The 24,445-nt window shown below is 39.3% G+C and overlaps 1 long non-coding RNA gene across 2 annotated transcripts in view; it reads right to left on the reverse strand.

Annotated features, from left to right (window-relative positions):
• Positions 1-385: 385 nt before the first annotated feature.
• LOC103099982 (uncharacterized) overlaps positions 386-24,445 on the reverse strand; it is a 36,967-nt gene continuing 12,907 nt past the window's right edge. For both annotated transcript variants that reach the window (XR_008911560.1, XR_460106.2), the window contains exon 2: positions 386-505. This is a non-coding gene — a long non-coding RNA (uncharacterized LOC103099982). The remainder of the gene's footprint in view (positions 506-24,445) is intronic.

Here is a 24,445-nt window from a genome sequence, read left to right on the forward strand (position 1 = left end):
GACATCCTCCCTTTCTCATGGTCGGTCAGAGTATCCAAAAGGAAGCAATTGGAGGAATGATCTCATCCTCCTAGCACATTCTTCAGCAGAGAGGGATGATGGGAGTCACAAACACATTGGGAATAGAATTTTTAGCCACTGTTTGGTACTCTCCTTAACATGCATTGATTTGGGGCATCTAAAAACCAAGAAATTAGAACCCAAAGACTTTGCCATTGTTTCCATTAAGACCATTTTCTGTGTTTCTAACTTTATCCAAAATAACTTTACAAAATTCATAGCAGGCGTGAAGCGCATCAAGGTGTCTGTCCTCTGGACGTTTATAATCTAAGACAGACGATGCCAATGTAAACAGGGATATCAAGGTCAGGGATGGAAAGATGAATAAATCAAATGGGGAATTTTAATATGCAGCAAAGCCAGTGATGCTTGTCAGTGGGTGGTAAGTGAAGAGAAAGGTGCCACAGTCTCAGTGAGATCACACTTGTGGATATCATTCTCGATTCTGAAAAGACATGATACAAACAGAAAATACTGATTAGTAAGTCATGCGAACGGGACATTAAGGATAAAGGAAAATCTGTAGAGCTGTGCACACCTAGAAGGTTAAATATACCGACATGACAAGGGAGCAGTGACCACAGAGATCTGAAAGTGCCTTCCAATTATTCAGATCATAATCTAGCCATGTCTGTCCATCTTGGACTACCTTCACTCAAGCAGGCTATTGGCATTTCTTAAATACTTACTATGTGCCATAATTGTAATCATTGAAAATATGAAGAAAGATGAAAATGGAGTCCCCTTCCTCAAAGAATTTGTCTTATGATAGAGGAGACAATATATCAATAGTAGGTAAATAGAGAATTAATGGGAGATTTTAAAAAGGAGGGGAGACACTGGTATGAGATGGGAATAGGAGTAGGGGACCATGGAAGGTCTCCTGTAGAAGGTGGGAACTGAGTTGAGTCCTAAATGAAGCCAGGGAAATGAAGAGATAGAGGGAAGGACATCCAGAATACCAGGGATAGGAAATAGCCAGTGAAAATGTGAAGAGGTAGGAAATGAAAATTGGTGTTCAAAAGTTCCTAGTAAATCAGCATGTCATGATCATAAAAAGAATGGAAGAGAATTAGAATAAGAAGGTTTGAATGGCAGGAAGGAATCAGGTTAAGGCCCCTTTGAATGACAAACAGAAGATTTTATTTGATCTTGATGATAAAAGGGAGTCCTAGGAACTCATTGAGCAGACACAGTGTGTGTGTGTGTCTGTGTCTGTGTCTGTGTCTGTGTCTGTGTCTGTGTGTGTTGGAGGGAGAGGTGACATGGTCAGACCTACTCTTTAGAAAATTATCTTGGTGGTTGAGTGGAGGGTGGATTGCAGATGGATACTTAAGAGAAGGAGACTAGCTAAAAGACCATTCGAACAGGCTTGTGAACTTGAGAGGCTAGAAGGATGGTGGTTTCTTCAATGGCAATAAGGAAATTTGGAAGAAGGATGAAGGAAGGGGGGAAAAAGGCAATTCTGTTTGAGATTACACATGAGATATCCATGTCAAGATATCCAGAAGACAGTTGGTCATGAATGTAGTCTAGGGCAAGATCTATAGATGGGGGAATAACATGTATATTGGTGATAATTGAGCTCATGGGAGCTAATTAGAACACCAACCAAGGCAGTATTGAGCAAGAAAGAAAAAAGGATGAAGACAGTCTTGTGGTGTACTTACTATTAGTGAATGTGGATGGAGAATCAGAAAAGAAGACATTGAAAGTGGAGAAGAGATAAGCGAGAGCAGTGTCACAAAAACCTAGAAAGGAGAAAATGCCAAAAAGAAAAGGTAACCAACAATGACAAATGCCTCAGAGAAGGGGAAAAAAGGGGGGAATTGAGAAAAATCCTATTAGATTTTATTCTTTTTTCCCAGGATGACTTTTTTCTGTCTTTTTACCTGTTGACTTAATGCCAAACTTTAAAATCTGTCTTCCCATGATGCCTCCCTTCATTTCTCTAGGCATAAAAGACATACAGCACTTAATCCCATATGGCACTGTGATTTCTAGCTTTCCATTACATTGCATTACATGGATTTTTTACCTAATTTAAAATTTATTTAAATTATATTTTAAAATTTAAAATTTACATTTTAAAAATATTTTGATTAGCTATTTCAATGTCATTGCTTTCCTTTGTAGTTCCAGGTAGTTTATTTCATGAATTTAAAAACATGATTCTGAGAAAGGGTTCATAAGCTTCGCCAGACACTGTCAAAGGGATCTAGGACACCCAAAAATATTTAAAACCTTAGATCTAGGGGGCAGCAGGGTGGCTCAGTGGATTGAGAGTCAAGCCTAGAGATGGGAGGTCCTAGGTTCAAATATGCCCTCAGACACTTTTTAACTGTGTGACCCTGGGCAAGTCACCTAACCTCCATTACCTAGCCCTAACCGCTAGTCTGCCTTGGATCAATACACTGTATTAATGCTTAGACAGAAGGTGAAGGGTTAAGAGCAAAAAAAAAAACCTAGATCTATTACATTTACAATATAATAGAATGAAATGGTTAGACTAGATAACCTTGATGACTTTTAGGTAAACCATAAGCTTTATAGCTAGGAAGAATCTCCAAGATCACCTAAGAATGTCCTTCACTTTACAAAAGAAAAACAATGAATCTCCATGATTTGCCCAAGGTCACACAACTATCTGTAACAGGTCTTTAAGGATCTGAACCTAGCCCTTCTGATCCCAGTTCCAAAGTTCTAAGGACTCTATTGTTAGCCAAGCTTCACCTCTGGCCCCAGGTGTTCCCAGCATGTACAAGGTTTTTTCATGGAAGCACTGATTCTGTCTCTGTTAATATTTTTCCTGTAGCACTATTAGCATCATTTTTGGACGTCCCAATGGAAGCAGCCATTTGCATTGGATACTGTGGTACCAACAGAATGATCACAAAGAGGGAAGATGATAGGGTGAGATTCATTTTTATCTGTGCTCGCCTTTTTATGTACATTGGCTTAAAAACTGCAAGCTTTATAAAGAGAGGAAGACACAAGGGAAGAAAAATAGTGGGGAAGGGAGAGAGACAGAGGTAAAGACAGAGACAGAGAGAGACAGAAGAGAGAGAATGAGAGAGAGACAGAAGAGAGAATGAGAGAGAGAGAAAGACACAGAGAGAGAGACAGAGACAGAGAGAGAGACAGAGACAGATAGAGATAGAGAGACAGAGAGAGACAGAGAGAGAGAAGAGAGAGAGAGAGAGAGAGAGAGAGAGAGAGAGAGAGAGAGAGAGAGAGAGAGAGAGAGAGAGAGAGAGAGAAGGAGGGAGAGAGAGAGAGAGAGAGAGAGAGAGAGAGAGCGAGAGAGAGAGAGAGAGAGAGAGAGAGAGAGAGAGAGAGAGAGAGAGAGAGAGAGAGAGTGCTTTGGCTTTGTGACATTTGCTTTAGGATTTACAACCCTGGCCATGCATGGCCCATCCCTGATGCTTCTTGCATAATGTCATGTTACATAAGAAGAAACTTATGTAATCATTAGCCAGATCATACTGTAGACGTGTATTTGCCATGGAAAGATCTATATCCAGAGCCTGAGGGCATAAAGCATTGCTTTATGCCTGAGAGGAGTCAATTAATGAAAGGAAGGGCTCAGACTTAGGATTCATAATTCATCGTGATGAAAATCTGTAAATGTGGTTGATTTTCATTAAGATCTTTGCAAACAAAAACAAGCTGACAAAGGATACTCCTCAGACATGCTGTTTTGCCACCTCCAAAAGAGTAGGGGGAACATCTAATTTTGTTTCAGGCTGTTTATCATACCCAAAACTGCAAAGAACAATCTTTTTCAGTTAGCAGATCTCGATTTTCATCCTTTGTTTTACTGGTTGCAAGTTGAAAGGATGCACACAACTTTTTTTCTGCTTCCCAACTATTCTTTCTTCCTCCCTTCTTCCATTTGTTTCCATCTCCTCCCCTCCTTCCCTCTTACTCCTTCCTCTCCTTCTTTTCCTAGCTCAGTGTCTAGCACCTTAGTCACTTTATAGAAAGCTGGTTAAATTTGGATAATAATCAACTGAAAATAGGCAGTTAATCCTTATCTCATCTTTTACATCTTTTAAGGGCCAGAATTGGTGCTTAGGGCTGGGGAAATAAACCCAAGCAAAAGGAAGGGAAGTCTCTGTCCTCAAGAAGTTGATATTCTCCCATTGGCAGGGACACACCAAGGGGGCATGAAAAGGTATGGGCAGGAGAAGAAAGTTATCTGCCTGGGGGGAAGATGCTGAAGTTCAGAAAGGCAGAACAGCTGAGAGGGGAAATGAATTGGATCAATAACTTCGGAAACTCCTAGAGGGCAAGGATTTAATCTGTATATCCTCAAAGCTTAGCACAGTCCTTGACATATATTAAGTGCTTAATAAATTCTTGTTGACTGATTAATAATAATAACTCACATTTCTACAGAGCATTAAAGTTTACAAAGTACTTTCCTAAGGTATTAATTATTATATTCATCTGGTAGATGAGGTTACTAAGGCTTAGTGTTATTAAGTGTTTTGCCCATTGCCAAATTGCTAATACCTAAATCAAGATTTAATTACATTGTTGGTTTAAAAAAATCAGTTCTGCAATACACATGCTGAACTGCTCTTGTAAGGATTATTGGAATGTCCTTGGGAGAATAGGTCATGGTAGTTAAGATGTGTCTAGTTTAAGTTTTTTTGTCAGTGATAATAAGAGCAATAATAATAAGTGACAGGGGTAACTAGTTAGCACAATGGACAGAGCCACAGGTTTTGCATGGTTCATGGTTTAAATCTGACCTCAGACAATTCCTAGCTGTGTGACCCTGGACAAGTCACTTATTCCCAATTGCTTAACCCTTTCTGCTCTTCTGCTTTGGAACTAATATATAGCATGGATTCTAAGACAGAAAGTAAAGGTTAAAACAACAGCAACAATAAGTGACATTTACATAAAATCCTGAAGTTTGCAACATACCTGAAAATAAATATGAAAAGGGGAAGTGTTGGAAAGGACTCCAGTATGGTTAGGGCATGGGGGAAAAGTGTGGATGAAGCAGCAGTCAGGATACAAGTCAAATTGGCTTTGTAATCATCCATCAATCAATCAGCAATCAACCCATCAATAAACATTATTCAATAGCTACTATGTGCCAGGCACTGGCTCATCAACAAGTATGTCATATCTACTGTGAACAAGTTCTTTCAACAATGGGCATTCCCTCCCTTCAAGGAGCTTATTTTTAGTGGAGCACACAGAATGTACTTTTAAAAGTATATTTAGCATGTATAACCTATATCAGATTACTTGCTTTCTGGGGGAAGTGAGGAGGAGAGAGGGAGGGAGAGGATTTGAATCACAAAATAACAAAATGTTCAATTTTTTTCTACATGTAATTAGGAAAAATGCAGTAAAAGCATTACTGGAAAAATTTTAAAACATTTACAGAATAAATAAAGTCAGTGGATTGAGAGTCAGTCCTAGAGATGGGAGGTCCCAGGTTCAAATCCGGCCTCAGCCACTTCCTAGCTGTGTGACCCTGGGCAAGTCACTTGACCCCCATTGCCTAGCCATTACCACTCTTCTGCCTTGGAGCCAATACACAGTATTGACTTCAAGACGGAAGGTAAGGGTTTATATAAAAAAAAAATGTAAGTAAGGTGAAAGTCAGGGGGGTGCAGCTGGAAGAGATGATGATTAAATTTCTTGCAGGAGCATTTATTTACACCTTAAAAATCAGCTATAAATCAGGACTCAGTCTACTGTTTTATTGATTGTTTAGGCTTAGGAAAATAATGGAGACAATGCTAATGACGCAAATTAAACTTAAAAATATGTCATGAATACATTTCTTTGCCAGAGAAGCTGTTAAACATTTACCAGTGAATGCCTGGAGGGAGGGTTCCAGCAGCTGGAAGAGCCAGGTAAGGTTCACATAGGAAGGGCTATTTGAGAAGAGTCTTGAAGGGAATTAGGGCTCCTGTGAGGCAGAGGTGTGAAGGGAGACTATTCCCAGAAGGGGGAATTGTCAGTGCAAAGACACAAAAAAGTGCTGTGTGTGAGGAACCTCAAGAAGGTCCATTTGGCTAGACTCATTTGGAAAATAGTCAAGAATGGAAAGGTAGGATGAGAACAGAGTGTGAAAGGCTTTAAAAACCCAACAGATAACAGGGAACTGTTGGTGTTTATTGTGTGTGGGTAGATGGTATGTGTGTGGCGTATCACATGTTCAGACTTGGGAAAATTGCTTTGCCAACTGTGTAGAGGATAGAGTGGGATAAGGAATAAGTTTGAAGCAAGAAGATCAATTAGGAGGCTGTTGTCATCGTCCTAACAAGAAGTAGAGAGGATCTGATCTGAGTAGAGAGACAGGGCTGGGTGTGAGTGATGATGTGGAGGTATAAGTGGACACATCTGGCAATTTTTCACAGCTGTGGAGTGGGCGAGGGAGAGTGACCCTGAAGTTTGGAACTAGGGAGAATGGAAGGATGCTGATGCTCTTGACAGAGATACAGAAGTTCCTTAGAACAAGACTCAAGGAGAAAAATCATGATTTCTAAAGAGGGTTTGTGCTTCTGGAAAGTAAGGCTTATGGGTTTGTCTAATTAAGACATCAAGGATGGGAGGTGGGACAATAAATGAACTGGAGTGGAATCTGTTTATTTTCCTTTTCTAGAATAGGCTCCAAAAGTCATTGCTTTTTTAAAATGTACTCCTCAGGACTTCTGAAGTGGCATCAGTTTAAAGAGAGTAGAAAACTTTGGAATGAAAAACCCAAGTTCTACTTGCTCCTCACTCCACAGACTGTATATATTTCTTCCAAGATTTCTTCTCTGAATTTTCTTACGTTGCTCTTATAGAATTCAAGCTCCTTGAGGGAAGGATTGATTCATTTTTTTTTGCCTTTATAGCCCTGGCATGTAGCATAGTTCCTGGAACACAGTAGATATTTAATAAATGTTTATTGAATTACATTCAATTGATCTTGAACATTGTTATTTTTTTTTTAAAGAAAAACTTGTGATGATCAGGGGCTACTTCCCCAAACTCAATTTCTTCAACTAAATTCCATTACACAGCCCCTGAGGCACAGTGGATAGAGTATCAGGAATACTCATCTTCCTGAGTTCAAATCTGATCTCTGGTACTTGTTAGCTGTGTGACCCTGGGCAAGTCACTCAATCTCATTTACCTCAGTTCCTTATATAGAAAAATGGTCTCAAGAACAAAATGGCAAACCATTCCAGTATTCATGCCAAGAAAACCCCAAAATAGGGTCACAAAGAGTTGGATATACTGAAAAAAATACAACTCCAGCAACATAGTTGTATAAGAGTGGGCTCTGTAACAATTAGAGTTAGATTTTGACTCAATATGAGTGTTAAAAAATAATATTGTGGTCGCTGTTAATAAAATATTAGCCCCTAAGTCAAAATGACTGTTAGCAGCTTTTATTTACAACAAAGTAGAGAGAGTGAAAGTGGGAAATATAGGAAGGAAACAAAGCCTCCTCTAGCCTACCAGGCCTAAGTGTTGCTCCAGTGAAGTCCAGCTCAGTCCCCAGCAGGGGCTTCCTCAAGTCCTCATCTCCCAGTGGATTTCCTGGTCCCCATCCAGAAGTCCTGCTGTTGTCTTTAGCCAGAGTTCCACCAATGCAGAATGACTACTAGGAAAAGCATGTCTCTTCAGCTCTACTTACTGATGCAGAATTCAGGGGAAGAGTTTTTCCAAAAACCAAGGCAGGAATGGTGTCCAAGGAACCATTCTCTCCAAAAACCAAGGAAAGCAGGAACCCCAGACCATGCTGGTTTCTTCTTTTATACCCCCTTTTCCATGTCATTTCCTGTCTCTTTCCCTCTTCGTAGAAACCAATCACAGCCTCCCAATTTGTCTATCACTGCCCAGGAGAGGGCAGTGCCCTTTGGAGGTGTGAGCTTTCTCCAGTAAGTGACTTGTGAACTTTCTTACTTAATGGTTAGTTAGCTACTAAGTAGGGGTACTTTAAGTTCTTGATTTGATTAACTAAAAATAGACAAAGGGAGAGTTAATTCTATCTCAAAGCTCCTTGGGTTACTAGACCTGGAACCATACTGTGTATCTTCATGGATACTCTTCAGGGACTCCTGCCAGGCTCCTCAGCCAGCCTGGGTAGAGACTTCCCATTTGGAGATCACCCAAGGCTTTAACGAAGCAGGAATACTTACACACAAAAAGAGGACATTCTATGGGGAGGCATTTCCACAACTGGAGATGGGGACCACTACATTGTATTTTCTCTAAGATCTTCCCTCAAATGGAGCATGCACATATGGTGTCATCCTAAAGGTCTACAGTTCTTCCAATCTTAGTTTCTTCATCTAGAAAATGGAAGGTAGCAATACTTGCAGTAACTAACTCACAACTTTATCATGAGCGAACACTTTGTCAGCTGAAAACTGTACTATAAATGTGAACAGATTCCTTAAAAAAATACTTAGAAAACATCTTGAACTTTGTCAGTTCAGGTGTGATTTAAAAAAAACTAATTAACATATAGACTATTCAGAAAACAGTCTAAAGCTGTATCTATTCTCTTGTTTTGGGCTGTTTTGTGAATATTCTGTATGTTAATTAATTACCCTTTTAAAATAGTAACTGCCCACTGGAATCTGCCAGCTACTTAGAAAAGACCAAGATCTGTTCTTACAATTCAGTTGGTTGTCTTCAGTCAGTTTGCTGTCTAGGAAGGCAGGATCTGAGAAAGCAGGAAGGAAAGACCTTGGCATAAAACCCATACTGATAACCCTGAAAGATACTGAGTATGACAATTGGCTTGAATTCTGTGGGGTGTGTAAACCTCCTCTTTTATTCTTTAATAGAAGCCTTTAGTTTGGCATTGTTTAGATTTAGTTGAGCAAAGCTGTACTCTGACCCTTACATTCCCAACATTGTGATTAGTCCTCTTTGACAATGAAGGAGATAACAACCACCATGAAGATGTGAGTGCTTCTGATTGTGATCCAAACATGGACCTTCTGCTTCTGGCTCCATCTGATCTTACACAACTGAGGTTGCATTTTTGGCCCCCACTCTCACCTTTCCTTACTCCCCAACCCGTGAGTCTCTCAATATGTTATGTCAAAGGCCACATACCCACTCCATGATAACTTGATGTTTGCCTATAGCCAACAGTATAACAGACTTTCCCAATTATAGCTTTTCTAGTGTAGACCCACAAAGGTCTAAGACTCCCAGGGTGGCATCAGGCATATAAAAGCAAATCTTTGGGGGTGATTAATTAGCACCTAAAAATGTTTCAAAGTAAAAATAGTAGTAGGTTGCTCTATTCAAAAGCCCTTGTAGGAGGTCTGTGTCTAGAAGGAAGTCTAATTTCTGTTTCCATTTAAGACATCTTGAGTGCTTCCACTCACCTCCCAGTGTCTTCATTTCCCATTTGTTCTTATCAACTTGTGTCATTGGTTCTGTAATAATTAAAATTATGAGGCTGATAGCAGCTTAATAACTGTATTAAATCAAAGTAATAGTAGTAGTAGTAGTAGTAGTAGTAGTAGTAGTAGTAGTAGTAGTAGTAGTAAAGGGAGGGAAAAGCAGGAGAGAGGTAGAGAGATACTTAGCTTTCTAATCTATTGACTACCATGATGGGGCTGTAGCTAAACCCCAACAAGGGTTCCTTCTGCTCTCTACACTCCCCTCAGAAGACCAACACAGGCTTCTGGTTTGACTTTATAAGTTCTTTTCTCCACCCACTAACTCTCACAGATCACATCTCAGGAAGGGGGGTTGTGCCTGGAATCAGTTTCCTGTCTCATTGGTTCCTTGCTTCTTTAACTTCCTTTCTCTGAGGGTTTATCTATACCTGAATTTACTCAGTGGTATTTGACCTCCAGGTCACTGAGAGTTGATGTTAAAAAGGCAACATCAGAAAGAAATTTGCTTCCAATAATTCTGAGAATTAACTGACAGGCAGTCTAGAGGCATTTGGTGTTCCTTGGGAAGGAAGTGATGATCATAAAGAAAAATAATAAACAAGCTTTTAGTGTTATATGGAATTGGGATGGGTCTGAGAGATGAATTTATTTCTCTGTAATACAACTTCATATGGATAAGTAAATAATGAGTTCAAATCTTATATGATTTGTAGTTGGTTATTTGGCAGTGGAATGGAGAAAAATATGGTGGACAACAGTAGTTTTTAGCACATTACCAACAAGGAATTGTATGGGAAAATATCATTAGAGAGATGTACATTTGGGAAAGGATTAAAAAAAACCAAGTAGACAAAAGTCACTCAGGGTAAGAACTTGTTCATGAGTTATGGTCCACACTGCCTGCATCAAGAAGATGAATAGTTTGAAGTATGAAGGTAATAAATTCCTCCCATTTTGTGGGGAGGAGACTAAGGACAGAAATCCCAAGAGACCCAAACTAGCTTTAGTCATGTGATGACCTAGTACCTAAATTAGCAGGAAGATCTAAGCCATTTGTGATTAAAAGAAGAAGTAACAATAAAATCTCCTAAAACAGAGTTTTAGGGGACTGATGTGAGCCAAAGGGATGGAGATGCAGTCATGACACTATTTGTTGTCTCTCATACATGACTCTCCATCTACTATGCCTTTGCAATGACTTCCCCTCTACCATACTTAGTGTGGTGATTGGCTGATAATAAGCACTTTATAAATAATTTTTATTCATTCATCCTGTCCATCCTTTTCTTCCTTCTAAATCCACTTCTTGTTCTAGTCTTATCTCCTTTTGTTTTTGACCTACACCTCTTTTTCCCTTTGACTTATATTTCTTTAAATTGGAAGTAAAGAGATGATGATTGTGATGAGGGTCATGATCACAATGATAGTGGTGGTAGTGGTAGTAGGGATGAGAGAAGAAGATGAAGGATGTTTAGTCAAGTCAATTTTTATTTTGTGTACACTTTTCAAATGTGTACTCTCTGAAGAAACATCCTCAGGCTGAGAGTGTGATTAGGTGTTCCATGTGTGGCTATAGACCTTGGAGAAGTACTACTCCAGTACATTGGACAGATCCTTGATGTCTATTAGAATAGGAGGATAAGAATTGTACAGGACAAGAAAGTGTGGGTGGGCTGAAGCTAAAAGGACTATGATTGATTGATTGAAATATTGAAGAAGCATAGGACAGTCATCTTTTCTTCTCAGAATTTCTTGTTCATTGTTCATAGAAACATTTTAGTATAGTGACTGCCTGTCTCTATTTTCCCTTATTTTGCAAGTCCTGGGAATTGTGTGGTCAAAAGGAAAAGAAGACTGGAAGTAGGGTGGGTTTACCCATTCCACAAAAATCTTTATTAAATCTATATGCGTTGAGACCTGCTTTGTTCAGGTACCATGTAAGTCTAAGGGATACAAAGACAAGGAAGAAAAAGAAGAAACCATACCTATGTTTAAGAGACTTACATTCTCCTGGGTAACACAATGCATACACAGACAAGTGAATACAAAAACACATGCAAATCAAAAGTAAAATGGGGGGCATAGGGAAGCTTTGACAAGGCATCATGCAGGAGATGGCATTTGAGGTAAACTCTGAAGAAAACTGAGGGTTGTAAGAATCTGGGCCAAGAAGAAATGCACTCTAGGGATGGAAATACTCTAGCCAAAAGCTCAGAAATAGAGGGGAGAATGGGAAAGTGGGCAAGAAGGAGAAAGTCACTGTTAGGGTCCAGGTTTTCACCCACCACCATGGAAGAACAATAGACAATGCAATTAGCAAGAGAGTCACTTATTGAACTGGTGTGCACCAGCAGCACACACCAGGGGAGCCCCACCATAGAGTTCTAATTGTAGTCTGAGGATGCTGGGATATATATGCCCTCCAGCATGCATGGCCTCCCAGTCCCTATCTGGTACATACCATTGTTGGAATGTTTGCCAACATTTATGGTCCCTAAGCTCTTTATCTGGGACCTACTGCTGCTGGGACCTTTGACATATTAACTTCCAAGGTCCAGCAGTTTCTGCTCAGGCCCCTAAGTTATCTGGTACCTACTGCTGGGATCTTTGACATATGAACTTCCAAGGCCCAGCAGTTCCTGCTCCCTCAGTCACTTCCTTGGGACTTGGCTTCTGGGCCACCTTTTGGGGGCCAGAACCCAGCTCCCACTCATCTCATTAGCAAGCCAGTCTCTCAACTAGCTCTGACTGATCCCTAGCGTTCCGTCACCAAGGGCACTCAGTCAATGAAATGGTCTTGCTTGCAGGCTTCTCCTCATGTAGAAGATCTTGATCTGAGGTGTCATCTGTACACTTCTGTGGATCTTCGGAATGTTTCTGTTTGCACAGAAGAGCAGCTCTAAGAATGGCAGAAGAGCTTTCAGGAAACAGAGTCTAGGTGGAACCCTTGAAGCTCACATAATTGCATGAATTTAAAAGAGCAAATAGGTTAAACAATGAGCTAAGTGGAAGATGACCTGGAGCTCAGCCTCTAGTGAAGCTCATTTAGCAATTCATTTCCATTCTCCTCCTCCAACCTCCTTGACTTACACTGCTGGCTTACTGGAAATTTTCTGCCTGGAATGATAATGGCTGTATGTATCACAGTGCTACCTCGCCAAATCAATGGGCAACATTGTGAAGTTTCTGCTTCCAGCCTTTAGTTGTCAGTCTTCTTCTCTCATTTGCCATAATCAATAACTTGGGAGTACTCAGAGGAGTCAGGGCAGGACTGGGATGTCTTCTGACAATGACTGTAGATGAGCCTCAAGTTGGACAACCTCAACCCAAGGGAATTCTCACAAATTATCAATACATATTCCCCTCACTTTGTTTGAGTTACACCTCAGTGTATATATAACTTCTGACCCAGTAATACCTGATTCTTAAGCATTAACCAGCAAGGGGGAAAAGTAAAATCCATTTCTCTAGAGAGAATCTGTTATTAAAGCAATTATAATAGTTCTCTGAGTAGTCACTAGGTTAGGAAAAGACCCATTCTTTTCAGATTATAATGATGCTTGCCAAATTTTGCTTATTCATAAATATTCCCTAGTCTTCAAGATTCTACATCAGCCTCATAAATTTCCAAAGACTTACCATGGTACTCACCATTTTGCAAAGGAACATTTATTTGGCCAATTTAACATCACGTACAACTGATTTAACAGAGATTTAGCCTCTCTCTGCCTGCTCAATATTGACCAGATCAACAGGTTTTACAAAACCAGTCTCTAGTCAACAAGCCACTGGTTCTTTGCCAATGAAACACAGGATGAATTTTCCTATAATAAAAATCACTCCAAAGGACAATGAACTCTCCAGAGATCTCATCACATCGTTTTGTGGACCATTTTTTCCATGTTTAATTTATGCGACACCCTGCAAATCCGAAATGTCCTTTGAAATACAAGATAATATATCTTCTTTTATGGGTGAAATGCTTTAGATAAACCAATTAAAATTCCATATTGTGTGATTAAAAAGTACAGTTGAATACCAGAACAATCAAGTGAGATTACATAGAATAATAAAGTACTGTAGCAGGAATCAGGAGACCTGGATTCTAGTGTGCTGCATGACCTTAGACAAATTACTTAAATTCTAGACCTCAAATTCCATAACTATAAAATGAGAGTTGGCCAGGATAACATACAATGTCTAAGGCTATGTAAGTCTAGATGATCTCTAAGGGCCCTTAGAGCTCTAAAATGATATGAAATTACATTATAAACCAGACTTAAAAAACTCTTTTGCTAAAGCTCTCCAGACATGGAGATTTTCAAACATAAGCAATGCACTAGTTGTTTGGGTTTTTTTCACCCAGAAAGAGTTGTGGGATCTTAGAGTTGGAAGGAATATTATAATGCAACAAACTCTAAACTTCTTGTAGAATGTAGAGAGTTGTAGAGAGTTCCTTCCTCCCTTCAAAAATATTAAATCCTTCTTTGGTGCTTATGAAATAAAAGATAAGCTTTTGTTCAACATTTAAAATCCTCCACAAATTGGTTCCCCTCTTTATCATTATTGTTGAGTCATTTCACTTGTGTTTAAGTCTTTCAGACCCCATTTGGAGTTTTCTTGGCAAAGATGCTGGCTGGTTTACCATTTCCTTCTCCAACTCATTTTATAGATGAGGAAACTGAGGCAAGATTTGAACTCATCTTCCTGAATCCAGATTGAACTCTTTATACAATGTACCATCTAGCCTCCCCTTGGACACCAATTATATTTCATTTTATTAGATTCTGTCCAGTGTTTTTAGGATCACAGTATCATGTTAGCCTGTCAATATTTTTTTGGACTCTGACTCTATCTTCCAGTACGAGTTATCCATCCTAGCTTTAGGTCATGCCTTTTTTTTTTCATCATTGATGGATGTGTAACCTAGTTCTGAGCTAAGTAGAGACCCCTAGAGCATAGCCTTGAAGACTTCCTTTCAAGCTGACATGTCATTGTTATTGAGCATTTTTTTGAAATTGGACTAATTGTCTTATTTACTAGCTGACATCTGGTAAGGAAACCAAGGTAAATAGGGTTAAGTGACTTGTCCAGGGTCACACAACTGGCAAGTGTCTGAGCCTGGATTTGGACTCATGTCTTCCTAACTGCAGTCCTAGTATTCTATCCACTGTGTCACCTGGCTGCCAATTCTGCATGAATTTAGGGTTAGGGTTAGATCCCACTCTTATGCCTCTGATACCACCTATGTGCTTGTCGTCAAATTGGCCCCAGTCCTGTGTAATGGTCCACCGTGTTTGAAATATGTTCTCTCTACCACAGTAAGTAGCAAAATCCTCATTGTTTGAATTATCTTCAATTCATCAATGCTTCATCTAGAACAGACACTTAACATAATCAATGGTTTTTTTCCAAATCAGAGCTCATACCTGAAGCATTTCCTCTTCTAGTTGTATCCTCCTCTCTCCCAGTAGAGTTCTTTGAGTGCAGGGATGGTTCTATTTGTGTGTTTGTATGCTTGTAGTCCAAGTTTGGTGCCTGGCATTGTACTGGGTAAATATTTGCTGTCATATTGGATTCAAGGAATAGGGATTGTATCTCTTAACCATTTTAGATAGGCTTTAATATTTAGACATTTCTAAAGTCTGCTTTACCTAAAAATGAACAAAGAAATCCTCCTCTTGGCCCTTCTAGCCCTTCCAGATCCGATCTCAACTCTTGCTTCCCCTTTGCTGCCAAGTCTCTAGAAAGAATAGTCTCCTTTCACTGCCTACCCTCACTAACCACCTACTCATGCTTCCCTCCCTTGAAACCTGGCTTTGATCCTTAGCACTCCACAGAAATTGCTCTCTCAAAGGTTCCCACTTGTCTCCTCAATAGCAGACCCAGGGGCATCTTCTTAGCCCTCCTCCTCTCCCTGGAACTCTGCAATAATCGACATGGTTTCCTAAACCCTTCTTCCAGATTCTTTGACAAAAATGGGATCCTCTATTTGGGTTTTAAAGCCCTTCTTAGCTTGGCTCCTTCTTTCCCCTCCAAATTATCATACACTTTAGCCCCTCCACACATTCTGCAGCTCAGTGACACTGGCTTTCTGACTGTTTCTGGAACCCAACACTCTTATCTTTTTATCTGGCCTTAACTGGCCCCCTATGCCCAGAATTGTCTCTCTCCCCATCTCTGCCTTCTGATTTCCCTGACTTCCCTCAACCATCAGCCAAAGTCCCTCTTTAGTTCATAGTGCTGATTTCAAATAACATTTTTGTGTGGGTGACTCCCAAGTCTTTATTTCTGGATCTGTATTTCCATCTGTCTGCAAGACCTTCACTCTCCACCCTGTATCCTACCAACACTCCAAATTTATCATGTTCAAAATCAGGCTCAATATTTTTTATTTAAAACTTCCCCTTATACCACTTTTTCCTTTTCCTATTAATGACACTATCTTTGCCCCAGTTACCCAAGCTTGAAACTGGTGTATCTTTTATTTGTCTCCTCTTTACATTCTCATGGCCACCTTTAATAGACTAGTTTCATAGCCTCCCAACTTTTCCCCCTGATTTTTTTTAAAAGCTGGTAATTATTAAGCACCTACTATGTTCCAGGCACTGTGCTAAGTATTTTTATAAATATTATGTTAATAGATTTTCACAACTTCAAGAGGGGGCCGGTGGTATTATTAACCCTTATTTTACAAATGAGGAAACTGAGGCAATAAGGCATTAAGTGAATTGCTCATACTCATACAGATAGTAAACATCTAGAGCCTGATTTGGACGTAGGTCTTCCTGACTCCATGTACAGCCCTCAATTGTTATGATTAAAATTCTCTACAGGGTGTATCTTAATTTCTAATTATTAATCAAATAACAAAAAGCAGGCTGGAGAAAGAAAAAGCACTAGCCGTGTGTGGCCAGCTGCTCTCTTATATGCCTTCTCCTCAAGCTAGCACATGTGCCTTTTAAGTCTGGGATTCCATCCATTTATGCTCTTTGACTGGAGGACTCCAACCTCGGTCCAGACAAGAGGCACGTCTTCCAGATGCTGAGATGCTTAGAAAGGCCGTGTAGCATACGTGCACTTTTTTTCCACATTAGGCTCTGCCTAACTCATTTAGTTACTTCATCACCCAAGAGGCTTGTTTACAGCTAAACAAAGAGCTTTTCTCCACTTTGCTTCAGCAAGACAGAAAGAAGGAGAAAGAAGTTAGTAGCTTCAGTCCAAAGGACAAACCTTTCTTTCCTTTAAAGTCAAAAGGTGGTTTGGGGGTGCCAAAAAGGGGTACAGATTCATGTTAACTTTCCACTCTATCTGTTGCTCCTTAGCTTCCTCCAGGTTCTTCCAGTCTATATTTCCAATCCATCTTCCACACAACCACCACCAGAATTTTCCTAATAGAAATTCTGGCTTGCTACTACTCTGGTCACTGACCTCAAATGGATCCTTGGTGTCTAATCAATGAAGTTGGTCCATCCATCCACAATCTGGCTTCAACTATTTATCATTCGACTCCTTTCAGGTATTCCCCAGGCAAAAAGTTGGACTATTCATTGATTTCTGAGCTTGCCTTTTCTATCGATCTACATCAGTACCAGACAGAACCGTGGCACACTGGCATGCGTCCAGATGACAGTGACCAGACCAGTCAGAACCTGGAAAAGATGTCATCTAGGGAACAGAGGAAGGCATTTTTGAGAGTGTTGAGTTTGGAGAAGAGAAGACTTAGGGGAAATTAGATTTCTCTTCAAATACGCTGAGCCTAAATATAGAACACCAGCTTTATTCCCATCAAATTTCAGCCTGTTACTTAGCTCATTGTAGTAGCCCACTGTAATATTTTAAATCTTAGAATAACAAGCTTTGAGTATTAGAAGGGACTTTACATGCCCAAGTTCTCACCTGATACAAGAATTCTTTCTATAATACCATGACGATGACGAAGAAGAAGAGGAAGAAGAAGATCATAACTCATATTTGTAGAGTTCTTCAAGGGTTAAGTTTAAAAAGTTTCCTTGGTGCCATAATGGATAGAGTTTGGGGACTTGGGGTCAGGAAAATCTGAGTTTCAAACGTGCCTCAGATGGTCATTTTTACCTCTTTTAGCCTCAGTTTTCTTATTTGTAAAATGGAGATAATAATTATGGTAACAATAGTCCCTCCTACCTCCTGGTGCATGCATGAGTTGTGATGCTTAAAATGAATTTAAAAGCATTTTTGCCTGCCTTCTTGGGAAAGGAAGAGGGGTGAGAGGAAAAGGAATTAAAAAAAAGATGATTAGTTTCTTATTGAATAAGAGGATTTTGAAAAGAAGTAAGGTTAATGATATATCAAAACAGAAAGATAGAAAAGAACATTGATGAATCATTTAAAAATACAAATAAGAGAGCAAAAGACAATGCAGAATGGGACCCAGAGAAACAAAGGAGTGTTGGAAGTACCATGTTAAATTCAAAATCTATATATTTAAAAAATCTATAAGTAATGGAAATTCATAATTTATACGATCCTCTTTTAATGTTCTTTAAATGGGAAAATGTTCATGCTTGTTAATGCTAACCAAGTTCATATAATAAGAGAAAATCTAAAAATAAAAAAGGGGAGAAAAGTACATTAAGTTAAAAACCTTCTATTTTAGTCATTAATATTATCTTGGTCACTTTATTTTCTCAATGTCTTCCTTTAGGTGTGCTCCCCAGAACTGAAAATAATGCTCTATGTGTGCTCTGAGCAGGAGAGACCACACTGGCATTTCATCTTCTTCATCAGGACATTACATTTCTCTAAATGTAGTCCCAGATTGCATTAGGTTTTTTTTGATCCTCTGGTGATTCATATTAATATTTTAATCTACTAAACTCCCCAAGTATTTTCCTTATGTACTGCCATTAAGTCACATCTCACCAATCTGCACTTAGCAAAAATAATTATCTTTATCAGTATAAAAGTTTTTTTTTCTATTAAATTCTGGGCTATTTGATATTCCCTTTTATTCCAGGTTATCAAGATTATTTTGGACCCTGATTCTGCCATATGCCATGTGGGCTACCTCTTTCAGCTTTTGTGTCATCTGTAAACCTCATCAGTGTGCCTTTTCTGCCTTCACTCAAGTCAGAAATATTAAACAGGGCAGGAATGAGGTCAGGGGCTTACATCTTTCCCTGCAGAACTCTCCCAAAGTCATCATCAAAGGACTGGCCACTCTTTTGGAGTATGCTCATTCAGCCAGCTGTGATTCCATCTCCTACTCAATCCTTGTCCCTCCACCTTGTGCATCAGAACATCCTCAAAGATTGTGTTAAACCCCAGATACATTGCTTCCATTGCATTTCCTTTGTCTGCCAGTCTAGAAATTCTAGGAAAAGAAATCTGTGTTCTCTCATTCTACCTATTAGCTATCACTCCTGGCTATGTGCCATCTGCAAACTTGATCAACTTGCCATCCATGCTTTCATTTAAGTTAATATGAGACTTATTCATCTGTCATTTCTGGGATCCTCTGATTGAAAATCCAATCCATATTTATATCAATTTCATGTCAATTTCCTTTTGAGCAAGTTCTCATCCTTCTCAGAAAGGATTTTCATTTACTTGAAAAACAATATGGCATCTCAGCCTTCTCTTCTCTAGGTTTATCACCCCCAGAGTAAGGGTAGTATAGTCGAAGCAATGCTGGATTTAGGGTCATAGGAGATGGGTCTGAAGCTCCCTTTTACTCTATTTCAGTTGTGTGATCTTGGGAAAGTCACTTAATCATCTACACCTCAGTTTTCACTTTTGTAAAATGAAGCTCACCTGGAATATAAAAGACTGGAAAAACTTTAGCCACCTGGCAGCCTTTTCTTTGAGTTAATTCATAGGGACATCTCAGATTTGCAGTTGTAAGGAACCTTACACAACATCTGGTCCAACTCCCATTTTAAAGATGATAAAACTGAGACTTTCTGACTTACCCATGGTTACCCTGGCAGAATTTGAACTCCCACCCTCTGACTAAAAATCAACATTCTTCTCACTGTACCATGCAGGCTCTGACATGCTGTGTTCCACAGTATCAAAGCAATTCTCAAAAACAAAAGCCTCTGTCCTGTCCTTCTATGATTTAGTGTTTCTTGTGTCTTCCTCTGATCAAGGAGTACCAGCAAGAAAGGCATGGGGTTATTGATGAGCCTCCTGACATTCTACAGCATGACAGTAGCATCAATCAAGCTGAAAGAGATCTTAGAAACCAAGTTCGTCTCCCTTATTTTGCAGATGAGGAAACTGAGGCACGGAGAGCTTAACTGACTTGCCCAGGGTCACATAGGCAGTCATTATGTGAGGTGGGATTTGAATATATTTCTTTATGACTCAATGGCCCTCACATAAGTGCTTGGGTTCTTAACCTTGTCTGTGAACTTCTATTAAAAAAAAGGATAATTGCATTTTAATATAATTGTTTTCCTTTTCAAACCTATTATTTTGTCTTATGAGTGTAAAATGTTATTCTAAGACAGGATTCATGGGCTTCTCCAGCCTGACAAAAGAGCCCATGATACAAAAAAGGTCAAGAACCTCTGCATTAGTGGATGGAGGCACCACTGCCAGCCCTGGCACACAAAGTGCTCAATTTAGTCATTCTATATTGTTGGAGGGGATGGCCATCAGTGCTCCTTGTAGTTCAGCCCCCAAGGACACATTTCTAGTTGCCCCACATATTTATAGTTCATTATTTCTCCTTCGTATCTCTTAAAAAGTGCAGTGGCCAAACTTTGACCCAGTCACTCTGATGAAGTTTAGTTAATATTGGCTGATCGTAGAGTCCATCTGTGACTTTCAGCCTCGATAACTTTAGGCTTCCCTGTGATAGGGCTGCTCTGTAAATGGCATAGAAAAGCTGAAATCGTAAAGCTTTGAAAAGAATTGGGTTTACCTTTGTTAACTTTCAGCCTGGCTGCTGAAACTCATGCCACATTTTTCAACTCTTTGAAAACAGTTTTCATGTTCCTTAAGAAGGAAACCATCATGAACTTGCCTGATACAGAAAACACACATTCTTTCAAAACTTGAAGAATTTCCCTCTTACGTGCCATTTCTGTCATGGGCACATCTGAAGTTTTTCAAGGGTCTAGTTATGCAATGACTTGATAGCCACCCTGCATTTGGCATTTGTAAGCATTTGTTTTGTAGTCCTTAACTCATCCCCATCATGTCAGTTGCCGTAGTGGTTCTCAATACCCAGCCCCAAAACAATGCTAAAATGGATAAATCGTGTCTTTGGAGTCTAGCCTACTGGGGCAGCTAAATGATGCAGTGGATAGAGCTCCAGGATTAGAGTTGGGAGGTCCTGGGTTCAAATCCAACCAGAGATGCTTCCTAGGGGGGTGTCCATGGACAAGTTGCTTAACCCCAATTGTCTCCCCCTTGCCGTTCTTCTGCTTAGGAATTAATATTGATTCTAAGTCAGAAGGTAAGGGTTAAAAATAGTGTATCTACATCTGTGTGATTATTTTATTGTTATTACTATTATAATCTTCCTCATGATGGACCAATTAGGTCCTTATTGCACATGTCTGAATATGTCCCTATTGAATTTTATTCTGGTTTTTTTTTTGGGGGGGGGCCATGTGGGGCCAGTTTCACACTAAGGAGATGCCCATGTCTGAGGATGCTGTGAGTCTCTGTCAGAGTATGCCAGTTATACAAAAGAGGAGTCAATTTAACAAGGGATATGTGGGAACCGAGGGTCTTGTCTTCTCTAGAATAGGGAAGCATAGGAGATAATCATCAGATGGGGAGGGGGCTTGGGGAGCAGGGAGGGGAGGAGGTTCAGAGAGAGATATGTTGCCCAAGGAAAAAAACAGAGAATTGGAAGATAATACAAAAACTGCTGAAACACTGAGTGAAAACCCAATAGATGCCCAGATAAAAAGAGAGAAAGCATTGCCACATCCACAACCAAGATTCGAAGTCCTAACTTCCAAGTTCTAATTTGACCAAGGTCATATTGAATCGTATTCCTTTCTTCCAGAGTCTCAGCCACTCCTGATATCTGATGAGTATGTTCTCAGTTTCTTCATCTAAGCCATCAATAAAGATATTGAACCAGACACTGTTTAGAACTTTTCCCTCTGGGACATCACTCAATCTGTCTGCCCAGAATGACCCTGAACTTGTGGTAATGAACAATTCTGAGTGTGACTTGAGTGAGCTGCTCTCATCCAGCTAATAGCACATAATCAGAAGAACTAAAAAGAGGGAGGCAGATATGATAGCAAACTGAGGGGTCACTGAGTCCTTTGACCCTGTTGTTTACAAATGATGGAAAATGAGTGTTACCAATTTTTATTTTTTTGCATGTCACTCAATTTTAATAATAGTTTTCTGACATTTTGCAATCCATGTCCTCTGTCACCTTCTTATCCCCTCCTTTCCCAAGGCAGCAGGTAATACAGGTTGTACACGTTATCATATGTATAAATGGAGATTTTGAACCTTTGACTTCATTCTCCAGAAGTCCTTAGTATTTCCCAAAATTCCCTATCATCTCTCCTGTGTCTCCTTGTTGGCGAGATCACGTTATTGGTATTTAAGTGGATGTATGCTCCCCCCATGTGCTCTTTTTGACCTGCAACCGGGCAGAATTCAGGCAGTTCTTTTGCTTTTGCTATTATTAATAAAACTTTATAAAATATAATATTCAGTTACTGTATATTAATTTTAATCTTTACACATATTTTATGTTCATCATTTGTGAAAGAAGATATCTGTTTCTTACACCAAGTAAAATTAATAGAGGAAATGAAAGGAAGAATGGCATGCTTCAGTCTGCATTCAGACTCCATCCGTTCCTTCTATGGCGGTGGATAGTCTTTTCATCATGAATCCCTTGGGCTGGTCCTGCATCCTTGCATCGCTCATAATAGTGAAGCCAGTCACAGCTGATCATTGACATTATTGCTGTTGTTGTGTATAATGTTGTGGTTCTATTCACTTCACTTTTAATCATTTCATATTAGTCTTTCCAGGTTCTGTTTTGTGATCATCCTGTTGGTCATTTCTTATGGTGCTATAATAGTATTGCAGTACAACTAAATACAACAACTTGTTCAGACATTCCCTAACTGACACCCTTTCAGTTTCTAATTCGTTGGCACTATAAAAAGAACTGTTATAAATATTTTTGTACTAGTAGGTTCTTTTCCCTCTATTCAATCTCTTTGGGATTCAGAGCTAGCAGTGGTATTGCTGGACCAAGGACAGGCACAGTTTTATGGTCCTTTTAGCATGGTTTCAGATTGCCCTCCAGAATGGTTATAGAGTTGACTTCTGGATACCAAGAGGGTGGAGTAAGAAACACTTGGAGGCCACCAACCAACCACACTTCAGATGACCACAGAAGAACAAAAATGCCACAAAATGAATCCTGGAGTGACAGAAGCAACAGAAGAAGAAGTGAAGTAATGCTCTGACACAGAACAACATGGAAAGAAAGCAACGAGGACTCACCTCACTGGGGTTTGAGGAGCAAGCACTGAATAAGCCTTAGTGGCATTCAGACATGATATAGTACAAATGGCAGAGGAAAGGGCAGGTTCAGTCCAGCCTCAGCAGGAAAAGAGTGGAAACCAACACAACACAGAACAGGCAGCAGTGGGAGGAACTCAGCCCAATACAGCCTGGCCTCAGTGGGATTGGGCAGAACCCAACACTGAACCCAGACCTCCACACAGCAAGTCAATCAGTCCTCCTCTGCACAGGGTTCGGGCTGGGACTGAAACAGCTAAGCCAACCCCAAGCACAATATAAGCACAGGAAAGTATTTCTTCCACCCCAGGAATGGAGATAAGTTTCAGCCTATAGACAAAATCAAAGGGAAAATTTAACTTAGAATGAGAAGAAGACAGAGAAAAAACCCAACATCAGAAAAATATATCAATAAGAGAGATGACCAAAATTCAAGCTCAGAAGAGGACAACAATACAAAAATGAGGATGTGTGAAGCCTCGAAGGAAAATGTGTAAGGATACCAGACCCAAAATAAACTCCTGGAAGAGCTCCAAAAAAAGTGACAGAAAAGCAAATAATAAGAGACTTAGAATAAAAATTAGAAAAGAAAATGTTAGAAAAGAACAAGCTCTTACTGAAAAAAAAAAAAACTAGTACCTCAAACAGGAAAATAATTCCCTAAGAAAGGAAGTACAAAACCTCAAAGAAGAAAGCAGGTTCCCCCAAATTAGAATCAAACAAATGGAAGCTAAGGACTTCATAAGATAGCAAAAAATAAATAAATTCAAAAGAATAAACAATAAAAGAAAATCTGAAATCCCTACTGGAAAATCAACTGACTTGAAACAAAGATTCAGGAGAGATAATTTAATAATAATTGGATTTGCCAGAATGAAGTCAAAGTGGATGCTTGATCTAGAAAGAAATTGTGACACCATAAACAAATTGGGAAACACAGAAAAGTTTACCTATCAGACTTACAGATAAGGGAAGAATTTATGACCAAACAAGACATAGAGAACATTATGTGAAATGAAATGGATAATCTTGAATATGCTAAATGTAAAAAAAGTGTACAAACAAAACAAATGCAACCAAAATTAGAAGGGAAACAATGAATTTTGGGGAAAATTTGTAAGGAAATATATAAATATTTTCTATATAAATATACATAAGGAAAAACCTTCTAGTGAGTGTCTCTAACAAAGGTCTCATTTCTCAAATATATAGAGAATTGAATCAAATTTATAAGAATACAAAACATTTCCCAAATGGAAAATGGTCAAAGGATACAAGTGGCAGTTCTCAGAGGAAGAAATTAAAACTTTATAATCATATGAAAAAATGCTCTAAATCACTACTGATTAGAGAAATACAAATTAGAACAACTCTGAGATACCTCTTCACACCTATCAGATTGGCTAACATGACCAAAAAAGAAAAAATGATAAATGTTGGAGTAGACGTAGGAAAATTGGGACACTAATACACTGTTGGTGGAATTGTGAATT

This window comes from Monodelphis domestica, chromosome 1 (assembly GCF_027887165.1).
Source record: "Monodelphis domestica isolate mMonDom1 chromosome 1, mMonDom1.pri, whole genome shotgun sequence".
Taxonomy (NCBI): Eukaryota; Metazoa; Chordata; class Mammalia; order Didelphimorphia; family Didelphidae; genus Monodelphis; species Monodelphis domestica.